Source organism: Cryptomeria japonica, chromosome 11 (assembly GCF_030272615.1).
Source record: "Cryptomeria japonica chromosome 11, Sugi_1.0, whole genome shotgun sequence".
Classification (NCBI taxonomy): Eukaryota; Viridiplantae; Streptophyta; class Pinopsida; order Cupressales; family Cupressaceae; genus Cryptomeria; species Cryptomeria japonica.
The window spans coordinates 269229205-269238439 of NC_081415.1; positions in this window are offsets into that span (position 1 = coordinate 269229205).

The following is a 9235-nucleotide window of genomic DNA, read 5'->3' on the forward strand; positions in this document are numbered from 1 at the left end:
ATGACTATTAGGATAGTTAGGAACTTTCAAAAAGTGTAATAAACCACTAATTGATGGGAAACCTGTCATAGCATGCCCTCTGCTCAAAATATAAAAAACAACGCTTAACTAAACAACTTTTCCCAATTGTTCTATTTGCATTGCTTTTCCAAAACTAGATTCAATAGAACCTTTAACTTCAATAGGCTTCGTCTGTATTTTCTCATGAAAATAATACTCTTTGGCATTCCTCACATGCTTACATTCCTCCTTTGTTTTCCATCTTAACACTGATTTTTCAACTCTGTCTATCCTTTGCTTTTCATAAAATTTACCCATATGCTTTTCTATGGTGTCAATTTTTAGCTGCAACCTAATTTCCTTGTTATGTTTCCAAGTACAAATCTTACACCTGCATTCTATTGGAGGCTCGCCTTCAATTGGATTCTCCATTGGTTCAATGAATGGATACTTTGATGCCCAATTAATTTGAAAATTCCTCACTGACATATCCCACTCCCGATCCTTTTTTGATTGTGGTTGATCCTTTTTTTATCTGGCTTTTCTTTTCCCCTTTCATGCATTATCATTAATGGCATTATCACCCAAGTCGATTATATCATTCTGACTAACTTGGGAATCTACCAAATAATCTTCTTCAAGATCATCCTGATTTGAGATATCAAGTTCGCCGCCGTCTTCAACATGCAGTGTAGGTTGTGAAATTTGTACTTGTACTTGTGATGATGTACCATCCTGATTTTCACCACAATCTTTTCCAAAGACAAAGTACGAAGACAACATTTTGCATTTTTTTGGCCTCTCATGACCTTCCCCACATTCAAATTTCCTACCCTTCTTCTTGTTCTACATCTCCAATGAAATAAAGGTTGCCAAAAAAATATCAATTTGTTGAAGAAGAAATAATAGACTATAAAGTATAATATATGTTTCATTGGCCCTACGACCTACAATCTAGATGTTTGAGGTCTCAATCTCCTGAATGACCACTTGGCACTAACGGGTCCCCACTGATTAAGAATGAACTCAACAGTGCAAACAGATATAGATAAATTCAGAATAATATTATAACACTTCAAAAATATGATCGCTCACCTTTAGGTCACTAGCAGTCGCCAATGCAGTCAACAACAATGATTTTCCTTGGTTTGAAACTTCGCTATTGATCTGAATTCAGAGCCTAGAGCCCACCAGATTGTGTAGAGATAGATTTGATCTTTGAATTTGTATTTATACCAATCCTTATATGGAGAATTTCGTGGGAATTTTATATGGTATACAAATATTTGGCAAATCTTGCGTAACTATAACACGACATGTAATTTTTGAGGCGATTATGGGTTGTCCAAATAATTGGCAAATACAATATAGTTGGTGAAAGTTGGGGTGAATGGAGACGCGTCGACAAAATGTAGGGCGAATTGGATCCTCCTAGATAACAAATCTTCATATGCCTATAAACAAACTATGGTAATCTATTAAGGCAACCTTAGAGAGTGAAGGCAAAAAAATTAAATTTACTGTGTGTCCACCGTATATTGTATTGGCAAAATCCTCGCATAGAAACATTTAATTACATAAAACATATGGCTATTCGACCGTGAATTTGACAGAAATTGATAATGTTTTGGTGACATGGCCACCCCCAGTCGGTACAAAATATTTGCCATTTCCGGTCGCCGACGTGAAAAATTTGCCATTGGCTAATAGTCACCACTAGAGTAATCTCTATCTCCCTCCCTTTCTCTTTCTCTCTCAAATCTCTCTCTTTTCCTTTAACTCTCTTTTCCCCTCAAGTCTCCATCTCTTTCCCTCTAAATATTTTTACCTCTCTCCCTCCTAGCCCCCTTCTCCCTCTCACCCTCTATCTCTATCTCTCTCTCACTCCCCTCCCCTCTCTCTCTCTCACTCCCCTCCCCTCTCTCTCTCTCCCCCATTCTATCCATTCTATCCATTCTCTCCTTCCCCCTCCCTTTTTCTTTCTCTCTCAAGTCTCTATCTCTTTTCCTCTAAATCTTTTTACCTCTTTCCCTCCTAGCCCCCTTCTCCCTTTCACCCTCTATCTCTATCTCTCTCTCACTCCCCCCCCCCACTCTCTCTCTCTCTCTCCCATTCTATCCATTCTCTCCTTCCCCCTCCCTTTCTCTTTCTATCTCAAGTCTCTCTCTCTCTCTATTCCATTCTTTGTATTCTCTCCTTCCCCCTCCCTTTCTCTTTCTCTCTCAAGTCTCTCTCTTTTCCTTGAACTCTCTTTTTCCCTAAAGTCTCTATCTCTTTCCCTCTAAATATTTTTACCTCTCTCCCTCCTAGCCCCCTTCTCCCTCTCACCCTCTATCTCTATCTCTCTCTCACTCCCCCCCCCTCTGTCTCTGTCTCTCTCCGTCTCTATCTGTCTCTGTCTCTGTCTCTCTCTATCTCTATCTCTATCTCTATCTCTGTCTCTGTCTGTCTGTCTCTGTCTCTCTGTCTGTCTGTCTATCTGTCTGTTTGTCTCTCTCTCTCTCCCATTCTCTTCTATTGTTCATTTATCATCGATCGTGTACACCCTAATTAGTTCTTCACCTATACCATTTAGATTTATACTTCCCCATGTGGTATATTTAGTCTATATTGTTACTAACCAATAAAAATAATGATAGGTAAGATATAGGAAATTTTTCTAAAAATTAAATCAATAAGATTAACAAGAAGTATGGTATAAAAACATGTCTCTCAAAATTAATATTGGATATTAATTTCTTAGGTGAGGTATTAGGCATATCTTAAAAGGATAATAAAAGGTTTTTATGCGAGGAGGTGGTGAAATTTAAATGAATATTGGAGTTGAAAATTTTATAGAGGTGATTTTTAAAAAATATAGTAATATAACATATTTAAGGTATTTTAAAAAACTTGATATATAATTTCTAGTGTTGTGATTATCTTTAATGTAATTATATATTACTATTTATTTTATTAATATCTTTTCAAGATATTTAGTTTTGGGAGAGTATCTAAATTTACATTATAAAATGTGCAATGTCAAAAATAAAAAATATTCTATTTGTGCTTTCTTTTATAAAAAAACAATTAAAAATTAATAATTTTTAGTTTTTAGATTGTTTGATAATTTTTGTTATGAATAAAATGGATTAAAAAAAAAATTAACAAAAAAAGGTTCTCTTTAAAGAAAAGAAACAACCATATCTCCACAATTATCTCACATTTGTCCAAAAGAAAAAAGAAAAAAAAGTAAAAATGTTAGGTGTATACATTCCATGTGGATTCTTTACTATACTTCATCTTTATAGTGATTGAGGATCTATTCAATCTAGGACAGAAAGATTTATTATAATCACTAAATGTATTCATTTATTTGATTTATAATAGTTGTGTAAGAATTTGAAATAGAATGTATGAGAAAATGGTAGTGTTCTACAATAGATTGTTGAGAGGATGTCTAGAAATTATTTCATCTTTTTCATCATTTTTATTTATTTTTAATTCATTTTTAGTAGTTTATTTCAAAATAATTAGATATTACGAGTACAACTATTAAAATTGAACATTCAAATTCTTTGTACAATTAAAATAATTTAGCACATTCATTCATAGTAGTTTATCTCAAAATAACTGGATATTACAAGTACAACTATTCAGATTGAACATTCTAATTCTTTGTAGAATTGAAATAATTTAACATAACACCTTACAAAATCGAGTCACAATGTTAAATTTATAAGGTGATACAATTCAATTTTTTTTTGGATGATTTGGAATCATGTTTCTATTCTAGGTTGTCCATTTGAATTTAAAAGGATATTATACTAGAATAAGTAAAATTTATTTGTATTGTAATAAGAGAAAGAACACTTATTGTAGACGTATAAAAATGACCATATTCCTAAATGAATATTTTATGTTCATTTCTCTATTTAATTAAATCCAATTTAATTAAATTACCCGCATTCCTCTATTTTATTAAGTAAATTACTCAATTTATTTAAATAAAATTCACTATACCATTTAATGAATAAATCATTTTTATTCAATTAAATCCTCCCCTAGCCACTTTTAATTAAATAGTTATCCTAAATTGAATAAATCTAATTTATTTAATTTCCCCAAATTGCAACCAAATTGAATTAAATTACTTTATTTCAATTAAATCCTATTATCCCTCTATCCACTTGCAAAATCCCAAACCCCTTTCTAATCCCTTCTAGAATCTTCTAATCGCTTCTAATTAACCTAACCCCTCCTCTAAACTTTGTCACATCCCTAAGCAAAGGGAAGTCACTTCTCAAAACCTCAAAGTCTTTGATAACCATTAAAGACTTTCAACCTTCAACCACTTAATTCCTCAAAGTCTTTGATAACCATTAAAGGCTTCCAACCTTCAACCACTTAATCCCCCAAAGTCTTCAATAACCATTAATGGTTAACTCAAACCCTCTTACATGGTTAATGAATTTGTTTTAACTCAACCTTCACCCAACCCAAGGGTCTCATCAGGCCTTTAATGCTTTGACCATGATTATCTCTTAATCATTTGCACAAAGGTTTATCCTTGGATTAACTCTTAATCCATTGGGTAAACCTAACTTAAGCTTAACCCTTATCTCTTACATAACCTTAAGGTCTTCTCAAGTATTTAATGCCTCCAACCCCTTCTCTCAACCCAACCCTATGTTGACAATTGTCACCATTTCATTGGTGCCAATTACAAACATGGATCCCCAACTTTCAAACTCAACCCTTGATTGAATCTTTCAATCCTGACCATCCATTGCCCTATTTTTGCTATAAATAGAGCTCTCATTCCTCCATTTTCAACAATCATCCTCCAAGTTTGTAGTATCACACTTATGCTCAAATACATTTAAGCTTTCATATATCATTTTATGCTCATCATCTAGCCTCTCTTTAGAATAAAAATTAGTCTAAATATGCATGTTTAGAATACTTTCTTTATCATGTTAGGATAGTACTCATACTAATCTCGTCATCTTATCATCTAGTTTATTGCATTTCTATAATCATACATAGCCTAACATACCTTTCATTATAAAATCTATCAAATCATCCCTCGTTCTTGCATTTGCCATCCCTAAACCATTTTGTTCAGTGATTTGAGAGCAAAAACATTGGTTTGAGGGACATTGTGAGATAGAGAACCATGGGACCCACCTTGGGAAGCTGAGTAATACTCCGTTACTCCATAGCTTGCACCAAGAAGTCCTTTGTGTGTGTGTGGACTAGTATTTAGCAATTATTTTCACATATTAAGCTTTATTAGCCCACTTTTCCCGCATACATTTTCGGTGCCCACCGTGGGGCTCAAACCCATGACCACACGGAGCCTTCAAAAATCCTCTTCCAAATTACAACAAAGATGGAGCATCAACTTCGGATGATACATGCGGAGCTCGTATCAATCACATCTACAACAACACCATCAACCACATATTAGCTGAAGATCATCAAGTAAATGTCATCACCATTTGAGATCGGCATGATCATGAATCTGTCAATGTAACAACTCGAACTCAGAAATATGTCTTGAAAGGACATACTGCACCTACAATTGCCACACCAAAAATCCATTATGACTTGGTTAGCCAACTACACAAGACTCCAGCTCAGATATCCATACTAGAATTGTTGAAACTATCGCCAAAGCACAAAGACATATTGGAACAAGCCCTATTGGAAACAAATGTCCCTCAAAATCTGGATACAGACAGATTTCAAGCCATGGTCGCCCATATGACAGGACCTCATAACCTCACCTTCTCAGAGCATGACAATACTTCCTTGAGTCATCCGCATAATACTCCTCTCCATATTGAAGTCATTGTTTGCAAACACCGAGTGAAAAGAGTCTTAATAGATGGAGGAGCCGGACTTAATATATGTACTTTAAAGCTTATTCATGCATTAGGCTTCTCAGAAGAGTCTATTGATCCTTGCAAGAAGATTACCATAAAAGCATATGATGATGAGGAACGGTCTTCTAAAGGAACAGTGATATTACCTATTCAAGTGGGACCAGTGCAAAAGGATACTGTATGCCAAGTCTTAGACATAGATCTAACCTACAATATTTTGTTAGGACGACCCTAGATACATGAAATGCAAGTAGTACCTTCTACGTATCACCAATGTGTCAAATTTCCTTATGATGGACAAGAAATCTCCATATCAGCTGATCATAACCCATTTCAACATTCCAACGCAATGGGGGCAGCCCAAGACAGTTTGGTTCCTCGTAATAGAGAAAAGCAACGACCCTTAACATTAGATCTACAAACAACAAAGCCCAACTCCTTGTTTGAAGACTTCAAGTAGAAGATGCAAATCAAAGACCAAGGCATGGGAGAATATTCTTTGGAGCCTTTATGTTTGGCCAAATTGCCAACAACACCTAGATCGCATGGTTTGCCTACTACATCAACACATCTGGCCACTCAGCCTATCACTAAATTTAATGGTACCTTCATCCAATTGGGTACTCTAGCACATGAATCAGAAGACAAAGACATTCTTAGCTGGTTATACAAAGATGAGGAAGAAGATAATAGAGTAGCTGCTCTGGACATTGTTCTACCGACACACCTGTATGGAAAAGGATACTTAATCATGAAACAAATGGGATATGGCGGAAAAGGACCTATTAGGAAACGCAAAGAAGGAGTCACTGAACCCATCGATCTTCCTTCACAACCTAGTAGAAACAAAGCAGGATTGGGTTCTAAACTCACGTTCTTATTGAAACGGCTGCCACACGCAACTACAAAACCTCAATGGAAGGTAAAGAAGAAGTATAAAGAAGAATCCTGGCAGGAAGCACTCTTTGAAACAGCAGAAACAATCCACAAAGCACGGGAACGTCAAGATCAGAAGTTGCATCAGGGAAAGCTTCTAAATCATAAGAAGGCCATATCCGCAGCAGTAGCTCATATTCAAACACCAATGTCTCAAGAACAAATCATGTCGTCTCCAGATAATGTTATTCCTCCCCAAGGAAGCACGGTCTATGAACAAATCCAGAAAATAGAAGACGGATCTGACACAGAATCAACAAAAACCATCAAAATGGTATCCATCATCAGAGATTTGTTTTCACCATACAACATACCTGTTTGCAGCACCGATAGAATCTGGGATGATGCCTATGAGACAGATTCCAATGAATATGAATGGGGTACCTGCTCCAATACTGCTACAAATATCCCAGATGATATTGATTCCATATCCCTTTCTCAAGAAGAACATAATGTAGAAGATAGACCTCTTGAATTTGGACCACAAAATATCTATGACGCCAAGGAAAGCGAACAGAAACATTACGAACAAGTCTATGTGGAAGATGATACCATCGAAGACCTCAATGAAACCCTGGGCTACTTTAAAACCAAGAACCATCACAATGAAAACTCTATCCTCACACTTATAGTCGCCGAACTTGATCTGCCCAACGATTCCCTACCGCTTGTCTTTCCTGACCTCATCGACTGGGATGAACCTGAAACCCATGATATACCCATTTTCCCAGATGATGAATCTATTATCCATTACCTATGTACCATAAATCCAGAAACAGGATCTACCAGTGAACAAAATAACGATGTCTATCAATCAGGGAGTGCCAAGTCTCTCAGTCGCAAAAATGAACCAAATAAAGGATCTGATGCTGAAAACCAGTCAATGGTAGCTCTAGATCACAAAAAAGTAAAAATAAAGGATGCATCTGAGGGTGAAAACCTTTTTAAGGCACCTGATGATGGGAGACTTGACACTCTTCCTGAACATTTTCATGAGCGATCACCCATATTGATTGAGCCTACTCAATCAATCAACATTGGTACCACAGAAGCAGCCAGAAACATACACCTTGCAGAATCTCTGACAGAGGAAGAAAGATCGGCATTCATCATCTTCTTTAAAGGACAGCAAATTAACTTTGCTTGGTCATATGTTGATATGCTCGGATTCGATCCACACTTAATCATGCATCGACAGGAGTTAAGCTAGTCAAGCAAAAGCTACGAAAGATGAATCCACAGGTGGCACTTGGTCAAAACTGAACTGAAGAAACTATTAGATGTCGGATTCATCCAACCCATTGACTATGCAGAATGGATTTCCAACATCGTTCCAGTATCAAAACCAGATGGTAGTATTAGAATATGCACTGACTTCAAGGACGTCAACAAAGCTTGTCCAAAAGATGACTTTCCTCTACCCAGTATCGACATAATTGTAGATCTCACAGCAGACCACACAATTCTCTCACTAATAGACGGTTTCTCAGGCTATAATCAAATCAAAATAGCTCCTGAAGATCAAGATAAAACAACATTCACTTGTCCTTGGGGAACATACTGTTGGAATGTTATGCCTTTTGGCTTAAAGAATGCAGGGGCCACTTATCAAAGAGAAATGGCAATGATCTTCCATGACATGATGCACACATTTATGGAAGACTATGTGGATGATTTACTAGCTAAATCCTTCACCAGAGCTGAACATCTCGGCATCCTAACAAAGATCTTTGATCGATTGGAGAAATTCCAAGTTAGGCTCAACCCTAAGAAGTGTGTCTTCGGGGTTACATCAGGCAAGTTACTAGGCTACATAGTCTCAGCTAAGGGTATTGAAGTTGATCCAGCAAAGGTACAAGCTATTATGGACATGCCACCACCAAAGAATATTAGTCAACTCAGATCTCTATAGGGACAACTTCAATCAATCAGGCGATTCATCGCTCAGCTAGTAGATAAAAGTTTACCATTTAACCATTTGCTACACAAAAATGTACCATTTAGATGGGAGACTAAGTGTGTGAAATCTTTTTACTAAATCAAACAGTACCTAATGAATCCACCAGTTCTAGTATCACCAGTCGCAGGAAAGCCTCTTATACTATATATCTCCACAACAGATATATCATTGGGGGCACTATTGGCACAAGAAGATCAACAAGGAAAGGAACGAGCTATATATTACATCAGTCAGACATTGAATGGCTATGAACTCAACTATACATTCATTGAAAAAGCTTGCTTAATAGTGGTCTTTGCATCCCAAAAGTTCCGACATTATATGCTCGCACACACTATTAAGCTAGTAGCAAAAATTGATCCTCTCAAATATCTACTCAGCAAGGCAGCTCTTACAGGACGATTGGCTAAATGGGTCATGATTCTCAGTGAATTCGACATCCAGTACATAGAAAGATGAGTCATCAAAG